This window comes from Pseudorca crassidens, chromosome 12 (genome assembly GCF_039906515.1).
Source record: "Pseudorca crassidens isolate mPseCra1 chromosome 12, mPseCra1.hap1, whole genome shotgun sequence".
Lineage (NCBI taxonomy): Eukaryota > Metazoa > Chordata > Mammalia > Artiodactyla > Delphinidae > Pseudorca > Pseudorca crassidens.
In genome coordinates, this window is record NC_090307.1 from 70,546,836 (window position 1) to 70,564,400 (window position 17,565).

General features: G+C 37.4%; 1 protein-coding gene across 3 annotated transcripts in view; it reads left to right on the forward strand.

The window, feature by feature from the left end:
* The window catches only part of TTC28 (tetratricopeptide repeat domain 28), a 594,638-nt gene that overhangs the window by 126,135 nt on the left and 450,938 nt on the right, over positions 1-17,565 (forward strand). The gene's annotated exons all lie outside the window — the stretch shown is intronic.

Consider the following 17,565-nt stretch of genomic DNA (forward strand, 5'->3'; position numbering starts at 1 on the left):
GACCTTATTCATCTTATAGCTGAAAATTTGCATGCATTGCTGAAAATGTCTTTATTTTACTCTCACAGGAGATGAATAGTTTGACTGGTTATGGTATTCTAGGTTGGGAATTATTTTCCCCTCTGAATTTTGAAGAAATTGATTTAGCCATTGTCCTCTTCTCTTTCTGATGTTGAGAATCCTGATGCAATTTAAAACCTTTATCGTTTATATGGAAACTTTCTTAGGAAGTGTATAGAATCTTAATTGTTGTCTAGGAAGAATTGGTTTTCATCAACTGTGCAGGACACTTGATGGATAACTCCCAATCTAAAAACCCATGTACTTTAATTCCGGCAAATTTCCTTGAATGATTTTGTTAATGATTTCATTTTTATGGTTTTCTCTGTTTTCTTTTTTTAACTACTTTTATTCAGATATCAAATCTCATTAGCTAATCTTCTGATATTTGTCTCTCTCATTTTCCATCTCTCTTGTTCCTTAATCTGTTTTCTGCAGTATTTCTTCAATTTTATCATCCAACCCTTCTGTTTAGTTTTTTCATTTCTATCTTATTTTTTATAAGACCTTTGTTCTCTGGTTAGTCTCTCTTTTCTTTTTAGCATCCATTCTTGTTTTTTAAATGTAATATTTTCTCATCTCTCAAAGGGTAGTTTTGAAACTTTCTCCCTCAGTTTGTTTCTTCCAAGTCATCACCACAGATTGAGTGACTGGGCTGTTTCCCTGGGAGGAACTCATGATGTCAGTGTCTTTAGGTCTCTTATGTTGGGCTTGTGAGGTTCTATAGTGAAGACTATTTCAATTTCTGGCCCAAAGGGTATTTTTCTGCCTTCCAGTGCTTTTGAAGTCAAGTAGGAGAAGGAGGTTAGAGAAGAATCTCAACATTCACCAAGTAAACTTTCAAGTAATTCTTATTTCATGCAGTATCCTACACCTAACTGTTCCTGGTGTCCTTTATATCAGAGACCCAAGTGTTTTAACCTCTCCAGAGGATAAATCTGTGCTATCTTCTGCTGGTATAGGGGGAGGAGTTATGACATAGTTTGAAAATAGGTATCTGGGTAGGGGAGTATCTAACTGCTTTTTAAAGTTTTCACTGTGAATATTTCAAGCATATACAAGAAGAGAGAGAACAGTTTGCATGTATAGTTACTAACTCATGTCCAATCATTTTTTATCTGTTATTTTGAAGCAGTCCTAGACATCATTATTTAATTCATAAATATTTCTATATATATCTCTAAAGGAAAAAGGCATTTTTAAAAACAAGGAGCATAATTACAATATCATCATCACACATAAATAATAAACAGTCATTTCTCTTTACAGATAGTTTAATCAGTGTTCAGATTTCCCTCATTGTTTCAGTAATGGTCCTATTTCCACCGCATAGCATGTTTGTTTGACTCATGATGTAAATTAATATCCATATATTGCTCTTAAGTCTCTTAATTTCTCTCTCTCTCACTTTCACTCTCTCTTTTTCTCTTGTATGTGCCCTTGCTCTCAATCACTCTGGCTCTCTTGCTCTCTTGTTTTCCCTTCCCCTGGCAAATACTTGTTGAAGAAACAGAGTCAATTGTCATATAGTTTTTCATTCTGGACTTTGCTGATTGTATCCCTGTGGTTATGGTGTCTCTTCTGTCTCCTAAAAACTGAGAGTTGGGGCTTCCCTGGTGGCGCAGTGGTTGAGAGTCAGCCTGCCAATGCAGGGGATGTGGGTTCGTGCCCTGGTCCGGGAGGATCCCACATGCCGCGGAGCGGCTGGGCCCATGGGCCATGACCGCTTAGCCTGCGCGTCAGGAGCCTGTGCTCTGCAACGGGAGAGGCCACAGCAGTGAGAGGCCCGCCTACTGCAAACAACAACAACAACAACAACAAAAACAAAAAAAAACCCCTGAGAGTTGGATTTAGATGCTTTGTCAGACTCTTTATTGCAATTTGGGGGGTGGGGAGACTACCTCAGAAGTGTTGTTGCATAAGTCTATCATGAGGCACTAATGCCTTGTTTTCTCTTTTTGTGTTAGCAGCCACTGATGATCATTGCCTAGATCCTTAAATGAATTTGGGGTTGCAGAATGAAGATACTCTAAATAATTTTATTCCATCTGCGTTTATTAGCTAGAAAACTTCTATAAAGCAGTCTTCCACTTATCAGTTATTTGGTTACCTGTGATGTGGTTCCTATAGAAAAGCAGGATGAATGTTTCTTTCTCTTTTTTTCCTATTTTCACAGTTATGAATTGGTTCCTTCATGTCCTCCAAAGGAGACTAGTGAATTTTTTTTCTTTTTTCAAGTATTATCATGGACCCTTGTACTTAAGTGGACTCAATGTGTGTCAGTCTGTTACCATTATTATCCTTGTCAGTGACCAATCTTTGGGCCTTGAAGCCTCTTCAAGTTGGCTTCTGAGTCCTTTGACATGACTCCAATGATCTTTGAAAGCTATCTTGTATTTTGGAATGACAAGATGTTTTGGGCACATTTTGTACATTTTCTGTCTCAGACCTGGAATCAGCCATTTCGCTAGGGAATTCTGTTCCTTTTTGGGGACATGATATTTAGAGACCACAGTCTATATTCCAGAGCTTCTTACACAGATTTTCAGCCAGTCCTTCCTTTTCCTTTTTTTTTTTTTTCTTTTTTGGCCATGCTGCGCAGCTTGTGGGATCTTAGTTCCCCGGGCCCTTGGCAGTGAAAGCACGGAGTCCTAACCACTGGACCGCCAGGGAATTCCCCAGTCCTATTTTTAAACCAACTGCCACATCTTTTTTTTCAGAAGTACCTGGTGCTATTGCTTCCCAACCCTTTGGGAGATTCATTGTTGTAAATTGGTTATTTCTTAGCTTTCTCTACTGTTGGCTTAACTTTCTTGGATATGCTTAGTCTGTTACAACTAGTTCTTTGACTTTACAGCTTCCAAGTTATTGTTGCTCTGTTTTTCTTTCTGTTCCAGGTTGGTTCTTTTTTTTTTTTCCTTGTGGATTTATGACAAACTCTCTCATTTTAGTTTTACAGTCTTTTTTTTTTTGCACTGACTACTTATATTTAATCTGTTATCTTTAACTAGAAGCCACCCATTAACTTCACTTTTTTTTTACAGCTTTATTGGAGTATAATTGCTTTACAATGGTGTGTTAGTTTCTGCTTTATAACAAAGTGAATTCATATGGGAACATATGAATACATATACATATGTTCCCATATCTCTTCCCTCTTGTGTCTCCCTCCCTCCCACCCTCCCTATCCCACCCCTCTAGGTGGTCACAAAGCACCGAGCTGATCTCCCTGTGCTTTGCGGCTGCTTCCCACTAACTATCTGTTTTACGTTTGGTAGTGTATATATGTCCATGCCACTCTCTCTTTTTGTCACAGCTTACCCTTCCCCTTCCCCATGTCCTCAAGTCCATTCTCTAGTAGGTCTGTGTCTTTATTCCTGTCTTACCCCTAGGTTCTTCATGACATTTTTTCCCCTTATATTCCATATATATGTGTTAGCATACAGTATTTGTTTTTCTCTTTCTGACTTACTTCACTCTGTATGACAGACTTTAGATCCATCCACCTCATTACAAATAGCTCAATTTCGTTTCTTTTTATGGCTGAGTAATATTCCATTGTATATATGTGCCACATCTTCTTTATCCATTCATTCGATGATGGACACTTAGATTGTTTCCATCTCCTGGCTATTGTAAATTGAGCTTCAATGAACATTTTGGTACATGACTCTTTTTGAATTATGGTTTTCTCAGGGTATATGCCCAGTAGTGGGATTGCTGGGTCATATGGTAGTTCTATTTGTAGTTTTTTAAGGAACCTCCATACTGTTTTCCATAGTGGCTGTGTCAATTTACATTCCCACCAACAGTGCAAGAGTGTTCCCTTTTCTCCACACCCTCTACAGCATTTATTGTTTCTAGATTTTTTGATCATGGCCATTCTGACTGGTATGAGATGATATCTCATTGTCGTTTTGATTTGCATTTCTCTAACGATTAATGATGTTGAACATTCTTTCATGTGTTTGTTGGCAGTCTGTATATCTTCTTTGGAGAAATGTCTATTTAGGTCTTCTACCCAGTTTTGGATTGGGTTGTTTGTTTTTTTGTTATTGAGCTGCATGAGCTGCTTGTAAAATTTGGAGATTAATCATTTGTCAGTTGCTTCATTTTCAAATATTTTCTCCCATTCTGAGGGTTGTCTTTTGGTCTTGTTTATGGTTTCCTTTGCTGTGCAGAAGCTTTGAAGTTTCATTAGGTCCCATTTGTTTATTTTAGTTTTTATTTCCATTTCTCTAGGAGGTGGGTCAAAAAGAATCTTGCTGTGATTTATGTCATAGTGTGTTCTGCCTATGTTTTCCTCTAAGAGTTTGATAGTTTCTGGCCTTACATTTAGGTCTTTAATCCGTTTTGAGCTTATTTTTGTGTATGGTGTTAGGGAGTGTTCTAATCTCATACTTTTACATGTACCTGTCAGTCTTCCCAGCACCACTTATTGAAGAGGCTGTCCTTTCTCCACTGTACATTCCTACCTCCTTTATCAAAGATAAGGTGACCATATATGCGTGGGTTTATCTCTGGGCTTTCTATCCTGTTCCATTGATCTATATTTCTGTTTTTGCCAGTACCATACTGTCTTGATTACTGTAGCTTTGTAGTATAGTCTGAAGTCAGGGAGCCTGATTCCTCCAGCTCCGTTTTTCGTTCTCAAGATTGCTTTGGCTATTCGGGGTCTTTTGTGTTTCCATACAAATTGTGAAAATTTTTGTTCTAGTTCTGTGAAAAATGCCAGTGGTAGTTTGATAGGGATTGCATTGAATCTGTAGATTGCTTTGGGTAGTAGAGTCATTTTCACAATGTTGATTCTTCCAGTCCAAGAACATGGTATATCTCTGCATCTATTTGTACCATGTTTAATTTCTTTCATCAGTGTCTTATAATTTTCTGCATAGAGGTCTTTTGTCTCCTTAGGTAGGTTTATTCCTAGATATTTTATTCTTTTTGTTGCAGTGGTAAATGGGAGTGTTTTCTTCATTTCACTTTGAGATTTTTCATCATTAGTGTATAGGAATGCCAGAGATTTCTGTGCATTAATTTTGCATCCTGCTACTTAACCAAATTCATTGATTAGCTCTAGTAGTTATCTGGTAGCATCTTTAGGATTCTCTATGTGTATAGTATCATGTCATCTGCAGACAGTGACAGCTTTACTTCTTCTTTTCTGATTTGGATTCCTTTTATTTCCTTTTCTTCTCTGATTGCTGTGGCTAAAACTTCCAAAACTATGTTGAATAAGAGTGGTGAGAGTGGGCAACCTTGTCTTGTTCCTGATCGTAGTGGAAATGCTTTCAGTTTTTCACCTTTGAGGACGATGTTGGCTGTGGGTTTGTCATATATGGCCTTTATTATGTTGAGGAAAGTTCTCTCTATACCTACTTTCTGCAGGGTTTTTATCATAAATGGGTGTTGCATTTTGTCGAAAGCTTTCTCTGCATCTATTGAGATGACCATATGGTTTCTATCCTTCAATTTGTTAATATGGTGTATCACGTTGATTGATTTGCGTATATTGAAGAATCCTTGCATTCCAGGAATAAACCCCACTTGATCATTGTGTATGATCCTTTTAATGTGCTGTTGGATTCTGTTTGCTAGTATTTTGTTGAGGATTTTTGCATCTATGTTCATCAGTGATATTGGCCTGTAGTTTTCTTTCTTTGTGACATCCTTGTCTGGTTTTGGTATCAGGGTGATGGTGGTCTCGCAGAATGAGTTTGGGAGTGTTCCTCCGTCTGCTATATTCTGGAAGAGTTTGAGAAGGATAGGTGTTAGCTCTTCTCTAAATGTTTGATAGAATTCGCCTGTGAAGCCATCTGGTCCTGGGCTTTTGTTTGTTGGAAGATTTTTAATCACAGTTTCAATTTCAGTGCTTGTGATTGGTCTGTTCATATTTTCTATTTTTTCCTGATTCAGTCTTGGCAGGTTGTGCCTTTCTAAGAATTTGTCCATTTCTTCCAGGTTGTCCATTTTATTGGCATAGAGTTGCTTGTAGTAATCTCTCATGATCTTTTGTATTTCTGCAGTGTCAGTTGTTACTTCTCCTTTTTCACTTCTAATTCTATTGATTTGAGTCTTCTCCCTTTTTTTCTTGATGAGTCTGGCTAATGGTTTATCAATTTTGTTTATCTTCTCAAAGAACCAGCTTTTAGTTTTATTGATCTTTGCTATCGTTTCCTTCATTTCTTTTTCATTTATTTCTGATCTGATCTTTATGATTTCTTTCCTTCTGCTAACTTTGGGATTTTTTTGTTCTTCTTTCTTGAATTCCTTTAGGTACAAGGTTAGGTTGTTTATTCGAGATGTTTCCTGTTTCTTAAGGTAGGATTGTATTGCTATAAACTTCCCTCTTAGAACTGCTTTTGCTGCATCCCATAGGTTTTGGGTCGTCGTGTCTCCATTGTCATTTGTTTCTAGGTATTTTTTGATTTCCTCTTTGATTTCTTGAGTGATCACTTCGTTATTAAGTAGTGTATTGTTTAGCCTCCATGTGTTTGTATTTTTTACAGATCTTTTCCTGTAATTGATATCTAGTCTCATAGCGTTGTGGTCAGAAAAGATACTTGATACGATTTCAATTTTCTTAAATTTACCAAGGCTTGATTTGTGACCCAGGATATGATCTATCATGGAGAATGTTCCATGAGCACTTGAGAAAAATGTGTATTCTGTTGTTTTTGGATGGAATGTCCTAAAAATATCAATTAAGTCCATCTTGTTTAATGTATCATTTAAAGCTTGTGTTTCCTTATTTATTTTCATTTTGGATGATCTGTCCATTGGTGAAAGTGGGGTGTTAAAGTCCCCTACTATGAATGTGTTACTGTCAATTTCCCTTTTTATGGCTGTTAGTATTTGCCTTACGTATTGAGGTGCTCCTGTGTTGGGTGCATAAATATTTACAATTGTTATATCTTCTTCTTGGATCGATCTCTTGATCATTATGTAGTGTCCTTCTTTGTCTCTTCTAATAGTCTTTAAAGTCTATTTTGTCTGATATGAGAATTGCTACTCCAGCTTTCTTTTGGTTTCCATTTGCATGGAATATCTTTTTCCATCCCATTACTTTCAGTCTGTATGTGTCTCTAGGTCTGAAGTGGGTCTCTTGTAGACAGCATATATATGGGTCTTGTTTTTGTATCCATTCAGGCAGTCTATGTCTTTTGGTGGGAGCATTTAATCTATTTACATTTAAGGTAATTATCGATATGTATGTTCCTATTCCCATTTTCTTAATTGTTTTGGGTTTGTTATTGTAGGTCTTTTCCTTCTCTTGTGTTTCTTGCCTGGAGAAGATCCTTTAGCATTTGTTGTGAAGCTAGTTTGGTGGTGCTGAACTCTCTCAGCTTTTGCTTGTCTGTAAAGGTTTTAATTTCTCCATCAAATCTGAATGAGATCCTTGCTGGGTAGGGTAATCTTGGTTGTAAGTTTTTCTCCTTCATCACTTTAAATATGTCCTGCCAGTCCCTTCTGGCTTGCAGAGTTTCTGCTGAAAGATCAGCTGTTAACCTTATGGGGATTCCCTTGTGTGTTATTTGTTGTTTTTCCCTTGCTGCTTTTAATATGTTTTCTTTGTATTTAATTTTTGACAGTTTGATTAATATGTGTCTTGGCATATTTCTCCTTGGATTTATCCTGTATGGGACTCTCTGTGCTTCCTGGACTTGATTAACTATTTCCTTTCCCATATTAGGGAAGTTTTCAACTATAATCTCTTCAAATATTTTCTCAGCCCCTTTCTTTTTCTCTTCTTCTTCTGGAACCTATATAATTCGAATATTAGTGCATTTAATGTTGTCCCAGAGGTCTCTGAGACTGTCCTCAGTTCTTTTCATTCTTTTTTCTTTATTCTGCTCTGCAGTAGTTATTTCCACTATTTTATCTTCCAGGTCACTTATCCGTTCTTCTGCCTCAGTTATTCTGCTATTGATCCCATCTGGAGTATTTTTAATTTCATTTATTGTGTTGTTCATCATTGCTTGTTTCATCTTTAGTTATTCTAGGTCCTTGTTAAATGTTTCTTGCATTTTGTCTATTCTGTTTCCAAGATTTTGGATAATCTTTACTATCATTATTCTGAATTATTTTTCAGGTAGACTGCCTATTTCCTCTTCATTTGTTAGGTCTGGTGGTTTTTTATCTTGCTTCTTCATCTGCTGTGTGTTTTTCTGTCTTCTCATTTTGCTTATCTTACTGTGTTTGCGGTCTCCTTTTTGCAGCTTGCAGGTTCGTAGTTCCCGTTGTTTTTGGTGTTTGTCCCCAGTGGCTAAAGTTGGTTCAATGGGTTGTGTAGGCTTCCTGGTGGAGGGGACTAGTGCCTGTGTTCTGGTGGATGAGGCTGGATCTTGTCTTTCTGGTGGGCAGGTCCACGTCTGGTGGTGTGTTTTGGGGTGTCTGTGGACTTACTATTATTTTAGGCAGCCTCTCTGCTAATGGGTGTGGTTGTGTTCCTGTCTTGTTAGTTGTTTGGCATAGGGTGTCCAGCACTGTAGCTTGCTGGTCATTGAGTGAAGCTGGGTGGTGTTGTTGAGATGGAGATCTCTGGGAGATTTTCGCCATTTGATATTATGTGGAGCTGGGAGGTCTCTTGTGGACCAGTGTCCTGAAGTTGGCTCTCTCACCTCAGAGGCACAGCACTGACTCCTGGCTGCAGCACCAAGAGCCTTTCATCCACACGGCTCAGAATAAAAGGGAGATAAAGTAAAAAGCAAGAAAGAGGATAAAAGAAAATAAAATAAAGTAAGGTAAAATAAAATAAAGTTATTAAAGTAAAAAAAAATTAAGAAAAAAAATTTTTTTAATTAAAAATAAACAAAAACGGACGGATAGAACCCTAGGAGAAATGGTGAAAGCAAAGCTATACAGACAAAATCTCACACAGAAGCATACACATACACACTCACAAAAATAGGAAAAGGGGAAAAAATAATAAATCTTGCTCTCAAAGTCCACCTCCTCAATTTGGGATGATTCGTTGTCTATTCAGGTATTCCACAGATGCAGGGTTCATCAAGTTGATTGTGGAGATTTAATCCGATGCTCCTGAGGCTGCTGGGAGAGATTTCCCCTTCTCTTCTTTGTTCGCACAGCTCGTGGGGTTCAGCTTTGGATTTGGCCCCGCCGCTGCGTGTAGGTCGCTGGAGGGCGTCTGTTCTTTGCTCAGACAGGACGCGGTTAAAGGAGCCACGGATTTGGGGGCTCCGGCTCACTTAGGCTGGGGGGGAGGGAGGGGTACGGAGTGCAGGGCGAGCCTGCGGCGGCAGAGGCTGGCGTGACGTTGCACCAGCCTGAGGCGCGCAGTGCGTTCTCCCGGGGAAGTTGTCCCTGGATTCCGGGACCCTGGCAGTGGCGGGCTGCACAGGCTCCCCGGAAGAGAGGTGTGGAGAGTGTGACCTATGCTCCCACACAGGCTTCTTGGTGGCGGCAGCAGCAGCCTTAGCGTCTCATGCCCGTCTCTGGGGTCCGCGCTGTTAGCCGTGGCTCGCGCCCATCTGTGGAGCTCCTTTAAGCAGCGCTCTTAATCCCCTCTCCTAGAGTACCAGGAAACAAAGAGGGAAAAAAAAGTCTCTTGCCTCTTCGGCAGGTCCCGACTTTTTCCCGGACTCCCTCCTGGCTAGCCGTGGTGCACTAACTCCTTTAGGCTGTGTTCACACCGCCAGCCCTCTCCTTGCGCTCCAACCGAAGCCCAGGCCTCATCTCCCAGCCCCGCCCGCCCCGGCGGGTGAGCAGACAAGCCTCTCGGGCTGGTGAGTGCTGGTCAGCACCGATCCTCTGTGCGGGAATCTCTCCGCTTTGCCCCCGGCACCACTGTTGCTGTGCTCTCCTCCGCGGCTTCGAAGCTCCCCCTCTCCGCCACACGCAGTCTCCGCCCGCGAAGGGGCTTCTAGTGTGTGGAAAGTTTTCCTCCTTCACAGCTCCCTCCCAGACGTGCAGGTTCCGTCCCTATTCTTTTGTCTCTGTTTATTCTTTTGTCCTACCCAGGTACATGGGGAGTTTCTTGCCTTTTGGGAGGTCCGAGGTCTTCTGCCAGCGTTCAGTAGGTGTTCTGTAGGAGTTGTTCCACATGTAGATGTATTTCTGATGTATCTGTGGGGAGGAAGGTGATCTCCGTGTCTTACTTTTCCGCCATCTTCCCCTAGATCCCATTAACTTCTTATGAGCAACAGTTTGGCTATCTTGACTTTACCCTCTTCAAACCATCTACATATTAGGATATTTTCTTAAACCAAGACAGTGCTCTCCTTAAGAGAAACTCTTAAAAATATCTTTTATCATTTACCTTCAATGAGGAGAAAAAGAGAGACAAAGAGATAGGAGGGAAAGAAGCAAGGGGGCAGGAAGAAATGACAAGGCTGAGGATTTCAAAGATCATTCCTAAAGTTTAAAAACTTGACAGTTTTATTGCCCATGTCTTTAAAAAAACCTTCTAGACTAAAAGGGGCTTAAACTACTATATGATTGACTTTTATGTTTTAGGCAAAAAGGCATTGCTAGTGATATCAGAGGAATTTCTTTTAAGTACACAGTATATAATGGTGATTTTTATTTGACTTCTGTCTATTGTGGTATGTCAACCATTTTCTTCTCTGATTAGAGAAACATTAAGTAAGAAGGGTAAATTACTTGGAAGAGTAGAGCCCCGGATAACTGCTGCATTTACTCAATTGATAAGGGAGCCTAGTGTCTTGAAACAGTGAACGCCTGAGGCTGTTGTCAAGCCCACACTTCTCTGAGACCACCTTGTAGTTCTCCACGGAAACCTAGCAGTGGAATTATTACATAAACTTTCAACTGCATTCAGTTCAGCATTTCTTTGTTTATATTGCTAATGGAGGTGAGTTGAAATAACTGTATGTGGTGTCCCTTAGTGCTGTTCAGTATTTCTGGTTCTCCTCATTCTAGGCACGTGGTAGGCTACCCCTTGAATTTAGGCATGGTCATATGACTTGCTCTGACCAAGTAAATGTCAAGGGATAGGCTCACAATTTGCCATGTGCCATGTTCTCTTCTATCTTGTGATCTGTCTTGTTCTACACGACAGAAGCTCTTGCAGCCTGTATTCCTGTGTGAGGACTAAAGAGCAGAGCAGTGGACCTGCAGGGAGGGCAGGAAAAAAACCTTCTTACTTAAAGCCTCAGTGATTTGGAGGTTGTGTTGCTGTGGTGTAACTTAGCCTTTCTTTACTAACCATACTGTAACGTAGACTTAATTACTCAAAAAAAAAAAAAAAAAGGGCTATTGTTTCCCTTGATCCCTGCTTAGACAGTTAAGAACAAAAAGATAGAGATGAATGTTTTTGTTTGTTTGTTTGTTTTTAATTTCATGGCTATTTTAAAAATCAAGCTTCAATTTATGAAGGATGAAATTTCAGGGTGAGATTTCAGTGCTTTCAAGGTGAGATTTTGGAGGAATATGTTCTTCAGATCCTTGATAGTTATGGTTGTGTCATAGGACACAAATAAAACATTTGAATTCTGACCTTGTGGAAAGGTAAATATCTTTTAATGTAGTGATAAAATATAGCTTTCTTTTATAAAAAACAATAATACACTGAAAGTTTAAATCTGTCATATTGTTTTTACTCTCACTCATGGTGGCTTATTTCCTTGAGTGGTTTAGTGATTTTTAAAAACAAATTCTTAGTGCATATTTGAACTTAATCTGTGAGAATCCTTAGGGCCTAAATTGGGGATTGTTTATTTCAGGGAGAATTTGCATTTATTTCTGTCTGAAGCTAAGGATTCTATAGATCTGGGACCATATAGATCTTTAGCAGCATTCAAGAGTCTGGGCTGAATTTTGAGGCAGGAGATTCTCATTCTGTTCATCCAAGTTTAGTTCCTCTGTGCCCCCTATTCTATTTCAGCTCCTTCTTCCTTTCTCCCCCTTAGAACTTTCCCTTACTTGCTTGCAAACCCAGAAATATATTAAAATGTATTTTTTATAACATATCCTGATCTATTTTTAGAATAGAGGAAGAGTCTTGTTTGCCATGGAAAAAAAAAGTCCTAGAAAATTAATTCCTACAAATATCAAGAGACAGCATATATACTTGAAATGTTCTTTCAGAACCTACTATGTTCGACTGATAGTAATGATATGTTACATTCATATAATCCAGGTTTACCAAGAGTTTTCACCTCCCATTGCATTTAATCTCCATAGCAACAAAGTACAAAACCTTAAAAAATAAAGCTAGGTATGTTTGTTATTAAAACGATCATTTCCAAGAATGAGGAATTGGCTTTATAAATCACAATCAGGAAGGATACTTTGATATTAGTTCTTATGACAAAGTATCTCATTTGCTGTATTCTACTTAAGTTTTTTCATGTAGCAACATAGAACATGCTTACAATGGATAAAGAAAGAATATAAAATTGTGTCTTTTATGATTATAATTATGTCAGTTTCATATTTATATGGACAAGCATTAGAAATGGAAGTGGCAAAAATAGAAACATTTAAGGTGTTGGGATTGTGGAAGTTTTATTTATTTCAGTGTTTTTCTTATGATTTTGTACAGTTAATAAAAGACACCCAGGGAATTCCCTGGCAGTCCAGTGGTTAGGACTCCGAGCTTCCACTGCACGGGACCTGGGTTCCATCCCTGGTTGGGGAACTAAGATCTCACAAGCTGTGCAGTATGGCCAGAAAAAAAAAAAAAAAGACATCCAAAACCTATTCAAAGGGTATTACTGTCTTAGTTTTTATTAAAACCTATATATACATTTATACAGAGAAAGAAGTCTAAGATGGGGGTATGTGTGTATGTTTAGAAGTCATAATCTTAATCACTATTATCTCTAGGTGAAAGGATTTCAAATGATCTCAAAAATTTATTCTTTCTGATATTTTTGTAATATCCAGTTTTTAAAAATCAGGATAATTTAGTAATTTTATAATGATAAAAATGATAAAGCTATTTTCATTTTGGAAAAAATGCCCCGTGTACTGTTAAATCTAGGCTTTGATTTAAAACTTTATCTTTTAGTGGGGCTGAGGAAAAAAAAGTTATGTCTAAAGGAAAAAGAAATTTACAACAAATCTTTCCATAAGTTTATACCTCTGTATGAAAGTATCAATACATAAAAATTGAAGACTAAATTTCTCAACTAAATGTCGCGTGAAAGTCATTTGGCTTCAGAAGATCACACAGTATACTCAAAACTTTGATCATTTAAAAGTATATCCCAATGTTTAAATAAATATTTGCCTGACTTGTGTACTTTATTGGAGGAATTGACATTTACTAAGGAAAGAGCTAGGTACTTTATGTATATGATATTTAAATCACAGCCATCTTTAATCTCACAGCATTCCTGCAGAACTGATGTATCCTTCATTTTGTACATTTGTGGAAATTGAGACTTGAGAGATTAAACAAATGACATAGTCGTTTAATTAGGAAGTGGAAGAGTCAGAATTTAAACCCAGTTCTAAGGGATTTGAAAGGCTTTGCTCTGTCCAGTTTGGCCTCCCATGAAGAGTATACCCTTCCTGCTGTTTATCTTATTTGGTTTTGCTCTGTTTTTATACCATTTCCATTTGGTACATGGTTATTTCAACAAAGGAAGATACTGAAAATTACACGTAAAAAAGTTGATTAGTCGTAATTCTCATGAGATTTGAAGGATTCTCCCTACCCCACTTTGGCAGTCTTCAAATGGTTAAACTTGATGAAGAATTACAGAGTTATTTGTTTGACTTTGCCACTTGGGACACTTGGCAAAATGAGACAATTCATCTCAGTGTGCAGCTAGTCTCATTTCTTAAAGAAAATGAATTAATGCAGTTTGTCTTCCTCCCATATCTCTGATTATAGTCCTTTTATTACACCTTCACTTTCCTGCTTTACTTTTCTTCCCTGGAAATATCTGTTTTTCCAAGGCTTCCTTGTTTCTTTCAACCTGATAAGTAAAAGCAATTTTCCTCAGTATGAGAGTGTATTTGTAATTTTAGTACACTTTAGACAAGACAAAGACATTTGTACAATATCCCATAGGAAGAAAATTCCATACTAAAGAATTTTGAAAGCATCAACCCCTCTTTTAAAGTGATTTAATCAATTTTCTTTTATACTTGTTTTTATTACTCTGTGTCTTTTTTTGGCAAGATGGGTTAGTATTGTGTATATCTTACCACAGTTGTCTTCCAGCATAACAGCTCACTACTTAAATTTATTAATAACATGATTTTGCTCTTAAAACCTTTACATTTTAAAACTAATAATACTTATGATTTTGGAGCCATATTTTAGTGCTTTTTGAAGAACAGGGAGTTGTTTTCTATAATTTTGATAGTTATAATCACAAATGTAATTTCTTTGCAGGAAATGGCTAGAGCAGTTTGTTACTCAGTCTCTTTGTATTTTTCTTTATTTTCACAGTGTGGACTTCTCATTTTAAAGATAAATGACTACATGCTCATTTTCTTTCTCTTTTGATATTCATCTGAAAAAGTAGGATTTCAGAAAAACTAGCTTTTAAATCACTTTTAACATTTTTACCACCCCACAGACCCAGCAAGGAATCAGTCTGAAAAAAATAAGATTGTTATCAATCATTTCCCATACCAATGTTGTATAAAAAATTTTTAATCATGCTGGTGAGACATGGAGAATTGGCATGAGTATATTTAAAGCTAACCAAACGAGAAAAGATATGGGAAAGAATGGATGGAAATGAAGTTAATTAGGAATTAAGCAGATACGTCATGTTAAGATAGCAGTTTGTATTTTAATATTAAAATTAAATAAAGGCAATATAAAAGTCCCTTGTATAGATTATTTTGGTTTTCAGATTATTTTATAATATATGTAGTATATTGACTTCCATATAACTAAAAATGAAATATAACAAAATGGCTTGATTCAGTCATGATACGATACTAGTTTAACAATGGAAGGATTTTATTTTTCCTAAGATTTGGTAGTCTTTTCTAAATTTCTCATCAGACTGGGTTTTAGAATTGTTTGATCATTTCATTCACTCACAACCTTTAAAAAAATGTTGACTCTATGTAGATTACAGAAATACTACTCCATTATTTGCTCCTGTGATAGCTGATATCTGGCAGTTGAAGGAATGGTAACCTTTAAAATGAAATAACCCTGTCATAATATCATGGCAGAAAACTGACAGGGTAGTAAAAATATACTGGACTTTGAGGAGCATTCTAGGGGGAGCAGTTTACAGATATTTTTATTAAGGAGATTTACAGATGTGATGCTATTCGGTGTACTTAGTGTCAAGCTGAGGAGACAGATCAGACACATAAATCATGTTTGAGGATTCTGAGATAACCCAGAAGAGTATTCAGATTTCTGAGAATAGTTGTGAGGTTTATCTGCTATTCTTTTCTCTTTACCTTTTGCTTACTTACTCTTCTTACTATATACTTTCATTGAACTATTTCGGTACAAATCTATATAATTTTGTCATTCGAGGTTCTTTTGGGCTTAGACTTATGGAGGGTTTTCCTCTCTGGCCCCAGTCTATCATGAGTTTAATATCCATAGGGTAGATCTTTGGTAGAGGACCTGGGGAGCCGGGGAAGAGAATAATCGTAGAGTCAGACATGAGGCATGTGTATAGGGAACATTGCTGAGGTTGTCTACCCCTTAGGCTTCCAGGGAAGGATCGGAGGAGCTCCAGATATTAAAAATGACCAACTACGGGGTTTGCCTGTTTTTATGAAAAAGTTTGATATTCTCAAGTGCTAGAATCATAAAACTTTCAATAAAATTTTGGGGGTGATGCATAATGACTATAGCAGCTTTGGAAGAGCAAGGACAAAAGGATATTGCTTATCAGTCTTCACAAAGTTGAATTATATATTATGAAAAAACATAACCTTATACTAACTCATACTAACCTCATAACCTTCACAATTCCTGTTGTGAAGTAGTATATTTCATATCACTTTTTTATATTAGCCAAACATTTAAGAATTTTTTACACTTCTTCAGTACGCTGTTGAATTTCATACTGGATCATGTACTTAATAGTAAGCTATAAACCCAATTTCTTCCTCCAGTGATTATGAATTAAGTTTATGCTGTAGAGTTCTTTCATTGCTCAAAGATTCTTCTGGCATTGCTCTGGACCTCATAGCAGAGAAAACTATTCTGGAAGGTTACTCTGTTCTAATATCAAGTAATGATTATGTCACAACTATGACCTAAATAAACTTTTGGCTTACTTAAGTTTAGTAGAACCTCAAATTCTCTGAAGAGTCATGAGTTCAAACAGATAAAATGGCAAGCTTTTTCTGAGAATCCTCAATTAGCTGATACTAATATTTGTCTTGGGGAGGAATGTCTAGGTTCAGATTTCAGCTCTGCTACTTAGTAGTTGTGTCACATTGGGCAAGTTACTTAAGCTCTTTTTGTTTAGATCCTACATCTGTAAAATGTGAATAATGGTATTTCTTATCTCACAGAGTTGTTAGGCATATCAAATCAAATGTGAATAATGGTATTTCTTATCTCACAGAGTTGGTAGGCGTTCATAAATCATTTAGAACAAGGCCTGGTATGTACTAAATGCTCAATAAATATCAATATAAGTATATATAATTAAGTATGAGTATATAATTAAGTATATTTAAACACTTTAGAACAAAGTTTCCTTCATTAATTTTAATCTTTTTTTTGAGAACCTACAATAATACAAGGTGCTGTATAAGTTCTCTGGAAATGGAAAGATGAATTAGACATAGATTCTACCTTCAGGTTGATAGGGTAGTATAGCAATAATTTTGACTTGTAAAAAGTATTGATACTATGTCTGTTGTGTCAATATTGTTCATTTATTCATTTGTTTATTAAATATTTATCAAGTGCATGCTATGCAATAGGGATTTTTTGTTTTTGAGGTACTTGGGATACAACAATAAGCAGAACAAACCAGATTTCTGCTCTCAAAGAACTTACAATTTTGTGGGAGGAAGCTAGATAAATACACTAGAAAAATAATCCTAGATAGTGATAATGCTCTAAAGAAATAAATTATTTGATGAGGTAGTGATTTGGTCTCACTGTGGAGGTAACATTTAAACTGAGACCTGAATAACAAGATGGAGTTAGCTTCATAAAGATTTGGGGACAAAGTTTCCTGATAGGGGAAAACCACAAATACAAAGACCCTGAGACAGAAATGAACTTGGTGTACTGGAGGTACAGAAAGAGCAGCATGCTGGAGCACAGAGACTGAAGAGTTACGATGGGAAATGATGTAAGGGAGTGTGGTAAGAGACCAGGTCATGAGGTTTTGTAGTAGGACATGGCAAGACATTTGGGTTTTACTGAAGTGCAGTAGAAAGCCATTGAAGAGTTTTAAGCCTGGCAGTGCCATCATCTGATCAGTGATTTGGAAAGATCACTGTGGCTACTGTGCGGATTATAGGGGGTCAGAAAGGGAGAACAGGTAGGAGGTGATTCTTGTTGCATAGTTTGAGTGAGTGATGGTGGTGAGTGATGGTGGTGACTTGTTGCGTAGTTTG